The following is a 14,824-nucleotide window of genomic DNA, read 5'->3' on the forward strand; positions in this document are numbered from 1 at the left end:
TTATGACTTGGGAAAATCATTTAATCCCTTAAAAACTAATTTTCCAACTTTTCAATATGAAATATTTATATTAAATTATTGTTTTAAAATAAAATGTTAATCTACTAAAGAAAAACACAATGTAAAAAGAAACCCAAAGAAATGCTATGAGGGGAGAAAACCAAGGAACCAAAAACCCTAATTTAGCTTACCTTCTTTCTCCACAATGGTACTGAAACAGAAATTCTTCTAGAGTCATCTCACTAATCACTGAATTCAATGAACTCTATTTTCCTTTCCAGCTCTAATGTTTAATTACTAAATCAAACTTTATCTGTCCTAGGCTCCGTTTTTAAAATATTTTGCTCTCTATCAAGGATTAAAGTTTGACCTAATAAAATAACCAAATCTATCCTCTTAGAAACCATCAGGGAGTAATATTTCTGAGATAAACAGAGAGGAATCTTAGAGCATTATTCGAATACTTATAATCTCAAGAATAATGCCAGTCTAGAGCAGGTGACATTTTACATGAGGATGCCATTTTGCTTCTGCCAAATTATGTGAGAAGATGGTTTATTCAAGACTTGTCTAAAAGGGACAGCTCCAAAATGCCAAGCCACAGAGCAAGCCGTGTTCCAGAAACAGGAACAAGTGATGGAAGATCACTCCCGACAGCATTCACTTGGTATAAGAAAACAATATGTCTCACATACAGAAAACCAGTTATGAATTGAAAAGAAAATTTTAAGTATGAAACAAAATTTTCTTTGTTAACCAGTGGATTCTTCTAAGAATGTTTATGTCCAAAATTTCAAATAAGATTTTGGAATGCCAGAAAATGAGCAGGAATGTAAGACCAGTAGAAGTACTTACTAAGAATGTGTTCATCCCTTCTAGTTTGTCCATTTGTTGGTGCATAATTGTTCATAGTAGTTTCCCATATTCCTTTCCATTTGTGTGGTATCTAGGTGTAATGTACCCTCTTTCATTTATAATTTTGTTTATTTGAATCCTCTTTTATTTTCTTGATAAGTCTAGCTAAAGGTCTGTGTGTTTTGTTTATCTTTTCAAAAAAACTCAAGTTTCAGGGATCTTTTCTATTCTCTTTTTAGTCTCTCATTCATTCATTTCTGCACTGATCTTTATTTCTTTCCTCCCACTAACTTTGGTCATAGTTTGTTCTTCTTTTTCTAGTTCTTTGAGTTGTAAAATTAGGTTGTTTATTTGAGATCTTTCTTTTTTCTTCATGTAGGTATTTATCACTAAAAACTTCCCTCTTAGAACTGCTTTAGATGCATTCCATAAGTTTTGGTATATTGTATTTTCATTTTTATTTGTCTCAAGAAATGGTTTTGATTTCTCTTTTGATTTCTTCCTTGACCCACTGGTTGTTCAGTAGCATGCTGTTTAATCTCCACATATTGGTTAATTTTTCAGTTTTCTCCTGGTAAACTAGGAGAAACTAGGAAACTAGGAAAACTTTTTAGTTTTATGCAACTGTGGTACGAAAAGGCTTTTGATATGATTTCAATCTTCTTTATTTTTTTCAAAGAAGACAGTCAAACAGGTACATGAAAAAGTCCTCAACATCAGTAATCACCGGAAAAATGCAAAACCACAATGAGATACCATCTCATACCTGTCAAAATGACTATTATCAGAAAGACGAGAAACAACAAGTGTTGGCGAAGATGTAGAGAAAAGGAACTCTCCTGCACCATTGGTGAGGGTGTAACTTGGTGCAGCCACTATGGAAAACTAAGAGGGTTCCTCAAAACATTAAAAATAAAACTACTACATGATCCAGCAATCCCATTTCTGGGTATATATACAAAGGAAATGAGAACAGGATCTTGGGAGAGATATCTGCACTCTCATGTTCATTGCAGCATTATTCACAATAACCAAGATATGGAAACAACCTAAGTGTTCCTCAGCAGATGAATGAATAAAGATGAGGTGGGGGGTGTATATACATATGTACATATTATTCAGCCATGAGAAAGACACCTTGCCATTTGTGACAACATGGATAGAGCTTGAGGGCTCTATGCTAAATGAAATAAGCCTGACACTGAAAGACAATTATTGTATGATCTCATTTACATATGGAATCTAAAAAAACCAAACAAACAAAACCCAAAATTCATAAAACTTGTAGAAACAGAGAAAAAAAGGGTGGTTACCAGGAGCTGGGAGGTGGCAGAGAAGTGATATGTTGGTCAAAGGTTATAAACTTCTAGTTATAAGATAAATAAGTTCTGGGGAATCTAATGTACAGTATAGTAATTTACGTTAATAATACTGTATTATACACTTGAAAGTTGCTAAGAGAGTATATCTTAAATATTCTCACCACAAAATATAAATGGAAATTATGCTACATGATTCAGGTATTAGCTAATGTTATGGTAGTAATTACTTTGCAATATATATGTGTATCAAGTCAACATGTTGTACACCTTAAATATACCCAATGTTATATATCATTTATATTGAAATAAAGCTGGAAAAAAGTACTTACTAAGTTTCTTTGCTTCATGCTTCCTCCTCTCTTAATCAACCTTACCAATTATTTTGGTTTAAGATTTTCTGCTAGGTTTCCCCTTTGATGCATCTTTCCTGGATGTCTTTGTGAAGAAAACACAAATGAATAGAAATTCTGTTGCATGGCTCTGTCACTATCTGAGTGTACACTTGACTTCAGAAGGTCTTTATTTGCACTGAACCTTTAAACATATTGAAATTCCAATATTTGGGCTTTCAAATCTAATCAAACTTATCCTGGAGTAGAAGGGATTCACACCTCAACACAAACAAGGTTTCTTTCAACCTATCACATGGGTGGACTTTGAGGGCGCGATGCTAACTGAAGTAAGTTGGAGAAAGACAAATACTGTAGGATATCACTTATATGTGGAATTTTTAAGAAGTCAAATTCATAGAAACAGAGACTAGAATGGTGGTTACTAGAGGCAGGGGGTTGGGGGTAATCAGGAGATGTCAGCCAAAGAGTACAAACTTCCAGTTTTAAGATGAATAAGTTCTCTGGGTCTAATTACATTACGGTGATTTTAGCTAATAAAACTGTTTAATATACTTGAAAGTTGCTAAGAGTAGACCTTAAATGTTCTCACCACAAAAAATAAATGGTAGCTACGTGACATGATGGAGGTGTCAGCTAGTACTATGGTAGTGATCATTTTGCAATATATAAATGTATCATATCAACACATTGTATACCTTAAACTTACACAGTGTTATATGTCAATTATATCTTAATAAAACTGGAGAATTTTTTTTGAATTCCTGTTGTTTCTTTCTCTTCTTTCTTTTTCTATTAGTGTTAAATATCTTGGCTTTTTCTTTTTATTCCAAAGCAAAATTTCCCAAGTGACTAATATAGAATAGTAATCCCAAAAACTGTTTTTTTTTTTTTTAAAGAAAATAGATGACCAAATATACCCTCTTTTGGATATTCTCCATTCCCATTTGCCAAATAAATTTTCTGAAGTCCTGCAGCAAAATTAACTTTTTAAATTGTCTCCTCAAGATATCTCACAAGTGAACTCTCTACCCCAACGCTCTCCTTTATATTTTTCAAGTAATAGCTACTAAAACCTGTGAAGATAGCAGAACTCATTCTGGAAAATGCTGGTCTTTTATTTGTATTATTTCTTTCCTCCTCTTTCCTTCTTTCCAAGAATTTGCAATCTTCATTGTGGCTCATATGTTACTCCCTTTGTAGCAAAGCACTTTTGCAAGAATCCCCAGTGATGCTGAATGTCTGATTTTAATAGTGTCTTTTAAGTCTTCATCATAATTGAGTTTTCTGCAAGGTACAAGAAACCTCCCATCATTTACTACCTGGTTCTCTTTGTCCCTTGATTTTCAAGGAACTATTTATCATCTGATTCTCACTCCTTTTATATGTCTCTTTTCCCCCTTGATTCTCTTTGTATCATCTTATAAATACGTCTTCACCAGGAATCCACTAGTTCTACTCTTTCTTTCGTTTTATTTCCTCTTCTTGTGTGATCTCATTCACTGCATCCGTTCAATTACAAGTGTATACTAATGACTCTCAAATCAGTATCGCCCGCCCAGACTCCAGTCCTGAGCCTAAGAATCAAATTTCAGTGGTTCCCAAATACTAGTCCGTAGTTTACAAACTTTGGGTAGGAATTTCGTGTTTCTTTTTTTTTTTTAAGCTTGGCGCTCATTAGAGTGCCTTCATCATTACACATACTTAATACATGTTGGTTAAATCAAAACTTTGAACCAAATTAACTACATGGCTTAATAATACATCTGAAAGTTTGAAGTCTATTTAACTTGCCATTGGTTAAATCACTTAATTTCTTTGTCAGCTCCATCTGAAAATTGGAGAAGATAGACGAGATAATTGCTATGATTCCTATTAACATTACCTTTCAGTTTCTAAAGTCTCTATTATCTCTTTTAAAATGAAAAGAATCTTGTAAAAAAACACCTAAAACAAGAGAAGCCTTAACTAAGCAGTTACGTTATTTCAGTTTGAATGCATTCATTTAATACACTTTTCTGAGTGCCAAATATGTGTCAGGCACTGGGCTCACAATTTTATTCCGATAACTAAGAAATACTGGGTATAAACAGAAAGATAATTCTAAAGAATGTGACTTACATTTCCTCTTTAGGTCTTATATTTTCTTATATGAGTTTAAAAAATATTCCACCAAATCTTAATTGAAACTAAAATGAGTTTGAAAAGTGGCCTAAAAAAACTCATAAATTCACTGTTAAGGGTACCACTAAATAAATATTTATGCTAAAATATTTTCATAATTTTTTAAACTTGTAATAAAGTCGATCCTAGTTGCAAGGGCTTAGAGGGCAGTCAAAGAAAAACTGTACTGTGTTAAACATTAAATAATTACTTCATTTTGTGTTTGCTATAAATTTTGAAAATATAAAGGAAAATCAGAGAGAAAATAATATTAGCCTGATATTGATCAGAAGTGCTGGAAGGCAAAATAATGACATCTACTCATTATCAGAGTTAAGAGATGTTATGAATGGGGCATCTGGCACATAGCAGTTCACGAGCAGCAAAAAAAAAAAAAAAAAAAACTCCATAAAAGCATTGAATGGCACCCTGCTCACAGTATTTCAGAGCTACATATATGAATCAGAAATCTCAGGAGACTGAGAAATATTTAAATGTAACCCTCCTCACACTGGAATGAAGTACTTTAAAATAAATAGTAGCTGATGTAGACTGACAATTAGTGATAAGGGCACATACTTTTATCCAGATATTTTTACATCTTTAAAACTTGATCTAAATTATCAAGTAAAATTTTACATAAAATACTGAAGAAAAACTGGCATAAGAATAAGTGACATAGGGGCCTATTTTTAATATGTGAAACGATGTACTTTTAGTTTTTGTGCTTGGTGGGATTTACTACATAAAGCATGGATGAGTGTTTGTTATCTCCCTTTTAGACCCTCACTGCATTCAGAGTCCAGTCCTTATTCGCCTTGGTCTTCCCAACACATAGTTGAGTAGGTGTCCAGGAGAAGGGGCTCCAGAAGGCTACTGAATTCAACCAAGCTAAAAGACAAAAGAAAAGAAATACAAAATACATGCATGATTGATATGATTATATGAAATGTGTGTAAACATGGGAGAAGCCCTTTTAACTGGTCTCAATTTAACTAACCTATTGGGTTAACTAAGAATACCAATTTTCTTTGCAAGACTTAAAACTTATGTTCATCAACCAAGGACTGCACCAGGATACTAAATTATGGTCTAATACTCTCCCATTTCTGCCACCACCACATAAGCTGCATGTTTATCAAGAATAATTTGTGCTTTTTCTCAATTTTTTTCCCCCAGGTGTCCTTTTTATTACTTCTTTGTTATTTATATAACCTAATGGAATATGAGCATGGAAAGAGCAGTTCTTTTGAAGTCTGTGCTTAATGGTTTCAAAATACTTAAGCAGGTTACAAACAAAGTCTTGAATTATGTATAGAAAAACATAAATTTAAAAAATTAGGCAGAGGAATATAAAATCTATGAGGATTATAGTCTTGGATCATTTTACAAATACATTTACGTTCTCATTTCACTTAAAAAAGACAAACAACATGGAAATAAAAGACAATGCATTATAAATACAGTTTATACAAGATAAGTAAATTCATGTTAAGATACAAAATAAAACAAAAACAAAAACCAAATAACAGTAAATGTAGCCCTGCTTCAAATTATTATAAAGTGAATGACAGTTAAAATAGTACATCTATATCAAACATTTTTAAATGACTCCCCTCTTTAAATTATTTCTGTCATTAATTGACCGGTGAGGCCAGTCATAGTGAATAAAAAAAGACTACTCTGTCCAAACTAAACATAATATATGATACCAGATGTCAAAATTTAAAACACTTTCCTAGTACCTCTTCTTACTGGTAAGCCAATTTCTTTCTTTGTGCCCATTCTACCATGAAGGCTTGGCCATGAAGTTTGTTACCTCAGGTAAAAATAGAGCAAGTTCAGCACAGAATAACACAGTCACGATTCAGCTTCAAGTCTCAATGCTGACTTATTTTTTTTCCTATTAGAAAAAACTTATCTAATACCCTATGTCAACAACAATATCAGAATCTCAAAATTCCAAGGGATCTTGTAGCTAACAAGGTAGAAGGCAGTGTTGGATTAAAAAATATATATTAATTAGATGTGTATTTTAGTTAGTGGTCTCACAGTCATTTATATATAACTTTTAAAAAAACCTCTTCTTGCAAGAGAGGTACCTAGAAAATTATTTTGCTTTGAAGGTCTGCTTTTTAAATTGCATGGTGATGCCTCTTCACTTGCTAAGTACCCTGAAAGTTCTTCCCTCTGAAAAGGATTTGCTAGCTGTTGTTTATAGCTAAGGAAAGAGAGTGGCTTGATATGTTTAAGAAGAGAGTAGACATGAGATACTGTCAGGTCTGCACAGGATTGGAGAGGGATCTAGAAGGCCTGGTACACCCCCAGTGGAATTGCTGAGGATTGAGAGCTAAACTTCCTGGGGAGGCTGAGACCACCATGGTAAGGGAATAGGTAGCCATGGGATGGATGCCTTGACATGAAGAGTCTATGCCAGGACCTGGAAAGCAGGCATTTCAGATGCTCTCAGAGCATCTGAAGCAAAGAAAATCAAGATGGAGCCAAGTTACTGCAGAAAGGGAACCACTGTACTCTGAAAAGACCATGAGTTATACCAGCTTTAAGCTACTTCAGCAGCAGGTAGAGCAAGATGTGAAACCATGACTCAGAGTCTAGTTAAGATCACTTATGGTAATCTAGAATTTATTATAAGTCAGGAAGAGAAGAACATGCAGACCATAGGTCCCTTTGTCAAATCTCTGGGCACAGGTAGGTATCCCCGTGCACCTAGAGCGGGCCTGCATTGGGAAGGAAACGATGGAACACCCTTTGAGATGGGATGAATAACCTTGATAGTAAGTGTGAACTATGACTTCACTGAGTATTCACCTCATAATGAATTACATTCCCTTAGGAAGTTTAAGTTTTTCTGAAGTACACTTATGGAGGAATAAAGCATCATATTTTATTCTTTCCACATTTGAGTGGGAGCAAATACAGTTTTTACATATATATATATGTATATATATATACACACACACATACACACTCAAAGATATATACATACAAATCTAAGAATAGAAAACTAAAGTATCTGGGAGGAAAACCATCTTGATCTCTCTGCAGAGAAAAAAATATTTGTTCGATTGATTCTATGGAAATTGGAATGAATGAAAATGTGTAGCTCTAAGAGTCTTCGTTTTACTTATTAAAATGATTTATGAACAGTTTTGAAAAACAGAAACTCTTTGGTATACACCCTCAGAATGTTTTCAGACAGTCATAAGAATTCATGTCCCAGAGTTAAATTATTCTGATAGATGTAAATATCAATATCAAAGAAGTGCAGAATAAAAAATTCTTACTTCTTAAGTGAAAATGGGATATTGAGGCAGTTAACAGCTGAGGGTAAGACGGGGGAACCCATCTTAGATGAGGTGCACAGGAAAAGTATCTCCAAGTAAGAAACATGTCAGGCAGGACAGAAACATGAGAAGGGACTAATTACAAAAGGAGCTGAGAGATAGAATAAAGAAAAAGAAAAGAGAAAGGAAGACAGAAAGGCTGATAGGAAGGCATTCAGGTTAAAGAAAGGAAAGGAAGGAAAGAAAGGGAAAGAAAGAAAGAGAAAGATTCTTCCTCTGGGGGAAAGTGTGAGGCTAGGTGTTGGAAAAGAGATCGGAGCACAGAACTAAAATAAGAACAGAGTAGCTGCAGTGAGACGAGCAAGGTGGAAAGTGACACCAGATGACACTGGAGCAAAGGTCAGCAGCCAGGACATGGCAGTCATGAGAAGGCCTTGCTGTAACTGCAAAAATGTAAGAGCTGTTCATTTTTGAAATACCAAATGTCTGACAGGGCAAAAAGAAATGAGTTCTTTGCCATGATTTAAGAATTCTGTGATCACACTTGCCTTCTAAAGTACGAAAATCCTTTCTATCACAAACACTTCTCACAAACACTTCTCCACTCTGTCGAGCTATGATGCTCTTCCTACCATCAATTCCTAATAATGCAAAGATGCCCAGTGTACGAGCACTGTAGAGTGTGTGTGTGTGTGTGTGTGGTTTCAGAAAATAATAGTGTTTTTTTTTTTCCAATAGGAACGAGAATGTTTTGAGGCTCAAGAGTCTAGGCACACACAGTTCAACGGATTTACTTTGGGTCATACGCCTGGTCTACCACCTAGATCTACTTTACCATTTTCCTAACTGTGGTCCAGAATAGCCACAGGCCATGAGTTCTAACAGATGTGATTTCCTCCTGTATTTATAATGACTGCTTCCATATTTCTTCCTCTTCTCTTATAAACTCTGCGTCCACAGTCTAATCCCCACCCTCCTTGGAGTCAACTAACAAACCTATTTCATACTCTATTAATGATTCTTTCTTTTTTCATTTTTCCAAATATCTTTTCCAAAGCAGAGATTATTAAATAAATTATTTCCCAGAACACTCAGAAATGATTGAATTAATCAGAAAGTTTTAAGTAGAATTGATTTCTGAGGAATACACGAATTTCTGGAAGGGGGCAAATCATGATGAGTTCCTAGACTCTTTTGCAAAATTTGGCAGTTCATAAAATAAATTAGAGGTTTCAACCTGTTTTCTGAGGAAAATAAAACAAAACAAAACACAGTAACTGCAAGCACGATAAACTCTTACAATTAATAAAGTTTCCAAGGTTTTTATTATCTTTATTTTATTTCTATTATAAATAATTGTAAAATATAATGTACTATGAAAGTCCTTTTGTATTCATTAATTGTATTTATACTTAATAACCACTGGAGTTCCCTGATATTTAATTAGATTATTTATTTTTCATTTTGTTAGGTCAGATTTCAGTATCTAAAAGATGAGTGGGGTAGCTGTAACTTCTACTAATGAAGACATTGACTTTTTGGAGACATTTTCTCTAACCCGTTTTCCCTCAAGTGCTTTGCTTAAACTATTTTTCCAAAGTAAGATAAACTTTCTCAAAGGCTGAATTAGGGTAAGTTGAGACAAACGTATTTTATTTCAGATATCCAATGAAGAATATATTCTTAAAATTGCCAGCAGCAGTAAATGACATACAAACAGAGCAAACAGCACGCTGAGCCCCAGCAAGTCCACCTGTCCTTTGTGTGCATTCTTTTCATCTTTCCCACAGTCTTTAGGTGTCGCTAAAGAGGCTCCTAATAAATTGTTATATAGTCTTAGTATTCCAAAAATTGCAAGGAGGAATCATCGATGTCAAGAATTCTTTGAAAAAGCTACGTAAGAACCGAAGGTTGACACACACTCTCTCTCTCTGAGTGTGGTTCCCAACAGGAAGCCAATGTGTACTGCATGCCTAGGCTTCAGTCCAAGCAATTATCTCTTGGCTAGAGTCAGGATGAGCAGAGATCCAAGTGTCATCGCTAGATGACACTGAGAAGAAAGTGGCATTTGGTGGCTGAATCAAGCAAAACTCTGATCTTTGATTCATGGTGCTGTCTTGTATCCTGGGATGAGCTAAGAAATTAGTGTGTTCCCTTTCATTTGTTGAAAGGAGCAGCCAAGTCTCTGTGGGTGATATTCTGTTAGGAACTGGAAAATTCACTACACCAGAAATGGGCAGCCATCCTAAATTTTCTATAAGATAAATTAACTTGGACAATATCATTGGAACTTCTACCTGGGGTGATCCAAAAGTAATGATAATTTCGATCAAAAAGTATAAATTCAAGTGTATTTGAGTTAAGAGGGCTCATAATCACTAAGAGAAAAACAACAAAAATATTTTCCTTCAGACTATACTACAAAGCTACAGTAATCAAGACAGTATGGTACTGGCACAAAAACAGGAATATAGATCAATGGAACAGGACAGAAAGCCCAGAGATAAACCCACCCACATATGGTCACTTTATCTTTGATAAAGGAGGTGAGAATATACAATGGAGAAAAGACAGCCTCTTCAATAAGTGCTGCTGGGAAAACTGAACAGCTACACGTAAAAGAATGAAATTAGAGCACTCCTTAACACCATACACAAAATAAACTCAAAATGGATTAAAGACCTAAATGTAAGACCAGACACTATAAAAATCTTAGAGGAAAATATAGGCAGAACACTCCATGACATAAATCACAGCAAGATCCTTTTTGACCCACCTCCTAGAGAAATGGAAATAAAAACAACCAAATGGGACCTAATGAAACTTAAAAGCTTTTGCACAGCAAAGGAAACCATAAACAAGACCAAAAGACAACCCTCAGAATGGGAGAAAACATTTGCAAATGAAGCAACTGACAAAGAATTCATCTCCAAAATTTATAAGCAGCTCATGCAGCTCAATAACAAAAAAACAAACAACCCAATCCAAAAATGGGCAGAAGACCTAAATAGACATTTCTCCAAAGAAGATATACAGACTGCCAACAAACACATGAAAGAATGCTCAACATCACTAATCATTAGAGAAATGCAAATCAAAACTACAATGAGATATCATCTCACACCGGTCAGAATGGCCATCATCAAAAAATCTAGAAACAATAAATGCTGGAGAGGGTGTGGAGAAAAGGGAACCCTCTTGCACTGTTAGTGGGAATGTAAATTGATACAGCCACTGTGGAGAACAGTATGGAGGTTCCTTAAAAAACTACAAATAGAACTACCATATGACCCAGCAATCCCACTACTGGGCATATACCCTGAGAAAACCATAATTCAAAAAGAGTCACATACCAAAATGTTCATTGCAGCTCTATTTACAATAGCCCAGAGATGGAAACAACCTAAGTGTCCATCATCGGATGAATGGATAAAGAAGATGTGGCACATATATACAATGGAATATTACTCAGCCATAAAAAGAAACAAAATTGAGCTATTTGTAATGAGGTGGATAGACCTAGAGTCTGTCATACAGAGTGAAGTCAGTCAGAAAGAGAGAGACAAATACTGTATGCTAACATATATATATGGAATTTAAGAAAAAAAAAATGTCATGAAGAACCTAGGGGTAAGACAGGAATAAAGACACAGACCTACTAGAGAATGGACTTGAGGATATGGGGAGGGGGAAGGGTAAGCTGTGACAAACTGAGAGAGGGGCATGGACATATATACACTACCAAACGTAAGGTAGATAGCTAGTGGGAAGCAGCCGCATAGCACAGGGAGATCAGCTCGGTGCTTTGTGACCGCCTGGAGTGGTGGGACAGGGAGGGTGGGAGGGAGGGAGACGCAAGAGGGAAGAGATATGGGAACATATGTATATATATAACTGATTCATTTTGTTGTAAAGCGGAAACTAACACACCATTGTAAAGCAATTATGCTCCAATAAAGATGTTAAAAAAAAAAAAAAAGAAAACAGATCCTGAATTAAACGCATGTGACTCTGTTGCCTGAGAGAAGGCAGTGCTGATGATTTCACATATATATGAATGTAAACTGAGGCTCTAAAGTCTATGCCTGGGACCAATCCTGGTGCTGCTCTGATTAAGGTTAAATGAGAAATCTCTTTCCCAAAATGGCATCTTTTAACATTTAATAAAAATTAACTGAAGTGCCTACTATATGTGATGTCCTATACTAAGTATCAGGAATTCAGAGGGAAACACAAATTACCCATAGTCTTTCCATCAAGGGTATCCCCTGTCTGAGGGAGGCGGACGTTAAGCATGTTAAGGCACAAATAAAAATCTAATTATAGGTGGCGATTAGGACTCTACTGAAAGGTGCTGGTGGGAAGTGAGGAGCTAGTGAGAACAAAGAAGTGGAAGTACTGTAGCTTGGGGCGGCAGTGTCTCACTCTGTAGCCAAAGCCCCACCTGAATTTTTTCGCCCTCTTATATGATCACCTTAACAAACTATGCAGTGACGTTTGGTGTGTTTTGAAGACATAGCTGGTGTCTTTGTATGCAATGTTTTAATCTGCCGTAGGGGTTTGCCATATCTGTAAACTCCACTACTAGGTCAAAGGTTCCTGACCAGCCTGCTTCAGATACCTTAATCCGAGTGTCTAAAGAGCCGATGAAAATATTTACTTCTTAATTTTGATATATTTATATACAGCAAAACCAAATTAATGTTCTGCTTAGCAAGAAACATCAACTGAAGCATAATTTAAAGTTTATGAGAACTTTTAAATAATGTCCTTGACTACTCAGCTTTAGAATTCGGCACAAATTATATTTTCAAACTCTCATAGCAAATCTAAACTTAATTAAAAGAATATTCTAAGTGTTTTTGAAAGCCAGTGATGACATTATGATGTCCAAATCCTATAGCATTAATATGTAAATAACTGTAAATGTAGTCACATAGTTGAAGTATGTTTTCTGTCAAACCCGTTCAGCTGCAACATGCATTTATTGTAGTACAGTGAAATAAGAAAAAAAACGTAATTATTGGTCATTCCCACCACGACAGTAGGAATCAGAGATATGGGAATAATACTGCTCTCTTGTTAATTCATAACACTCAGAAGCCTTATAGCTAAATCCCTGTGTGCCTCTTTTCCTATAACAAAATTTTAGAAAAGGATGATAAAAAGCAAATAAAAAGGGAATACAGTTTTCCCTTAACTTCAATCAAAGTTGGGTAAATGTCAACATTCTGGAAGAATCCAAGAAACACTTGACAATGGCAAAATGATCAAGAGTGACATAATCAACAAAATTCTACTTTTTTTTTCTGTTCTGAAGTTTGAGGAGTTGCACTTACTAACAAGATTACACACTCTTTCGTTTTCATTAAAAAAATAAAAATAATCATGGATGATACAGAGGAGAAATTTACAATCTGTACCTTTTATCCTAAGTTACGCAGCTCAAGTTGCAACTGTCAGCTCCAAATATATTTTATAATAAGGGCACAGAGTTAAAATCTTGATGGACAATAATATATCAGGTTGCTATGGGCAAAGAATAAGACATTTCCACTATGGCTTCTGGAAACAACCATTATATTGGTGGTCTTCCCTATTCGCCAAGATTAATCAAAAATGACTGTCTTATGTTTGCTTTACACAGGCAGACAAAATCTTTTAAATTCATGATTCAATGTTCAACATTCTAGTTGATTATTTTAATCACATCACACACAGAAGTACTTCAGTCATCCAATATTTCCCAGGAGGCACAGCCTCAAGTGCCATCTCTAATCTTTTTAGAGCACCTTCTTCTGCTGCCGTTCATTAATTAAACAGAGTTTTGCTGATGATTCTTTTGGCTGCTGTTCCCCTAGAAGCTGCCCGATCTCTTGTCATCATACTGTTTCCTTCATCGCAACCACGCTGGTTCATCATCAATTATTTTCCTCCTTCAGAACTACTTTCCTCTCTTTGACGACTTGATAAATCTTTACAACCAAATTCTACCTCACTTATTCAAATTACTTTTCTTCAAAGGCACTACCGCTCTGTCTTTGTAATCATTTCCTTATTCCCCAAAGGAGTTTAAGACTCCAACATCAACTACAGACATACATAAGTAAGTGCCCAGATTAAAGAGCAAAATTTCAAGCCAGGAGCCAAGTTTGATACTAATATCCGTGTCATTCAGAAAGGGTCAGGAACTGGGGTAGCAATAGTAATCTATTCATTTATTTTCATTCACTCAATGTATTCAGTGCTATAATTCATTCAGAGCTATATTTATTAAGTACCCGTGTTGTGTCACCACTGTTCTGGACACTCTGGTGGGCAAAACCGAAGTGGCATTTTTGGCAGATTGTGTTTCTCGACAGAGTCATACCCACATGTCCCTCTCATCATGTAACTTTGACATTTCCACCATAGAGGGATGAGGGCCTATGTTCTTTCCCCCTGAATGTGGATGCACTTGCAACTATGGCAGAAGTAACGTTATTTGACTCCTGAAGCTAGATTTACAAAGCCACACAGTCTCTGCCTGGTACTTCTGTGACACTCACGAGTGGCAATAAGTTACTATGTAAGTAGTCTGACTGCTCTGAGGTGGTAGCCATGCTGTAAGGAAACCCAAATAAGCAGCCAGCAAGAAATGAGTACTCCAGTTTTGATTGAGTTCACTACCAAAAGCCATCACCACCTTGCCAGCCACATGAGTGAGCTATCCAGAAAGTGGATCTCAGCCTCAAGTCAAGCATGGAGCAGAACAAGTCATCCCCACAGAGCCCTGCCCGAAATGCAAATTCCATAACTACTGTTGTTTCAGTCACTAAAAACAGTCACT

General features: G+C 35.6%; 1 long non-coding RNA gene across 2 annotated transcripts in view; it reads right to left on the reverse strand.

Annotated features, from left to right (window-relative positions):
- Nucleotides 1-1,452: 1,452 nt before the first annotated feature.
- LOC149744021 (uncharacterized) overlaps nt 1,453-14,824 on the reverse strand; it is a 64,943-nt gene continuing 51,571 nt past the window's right edge. For both annotated transcript variants that reach the window (XR_016391570.1, XR_016391569.1), the window contains one exon: nt 1,453-5,581. This is a non-coding gene — a long non-coding RNA (uncharacterized LOC149744021). The remainder of the gene's footprint in view (nt 5,582-14,824) is intronic.

This window comes from Delphinapterus leucas, unplaced genomic scaffold (assembly GCF_059928025.1).
Source record: "Delphinapterus leucas isolate spDelLeu-1000000601 "Yukka" unplaced genomic scaffold, BTC_Dleu_Yukka2 spDelLeu_asBTCV2_sq25, whole genome shotgun sequence".
NCBI lineage: Eukaryota > Metazoa > Chordata > Mammalia > Artiodactyla > Monodontidae > Delphinapterus > Delphinapterus leucas.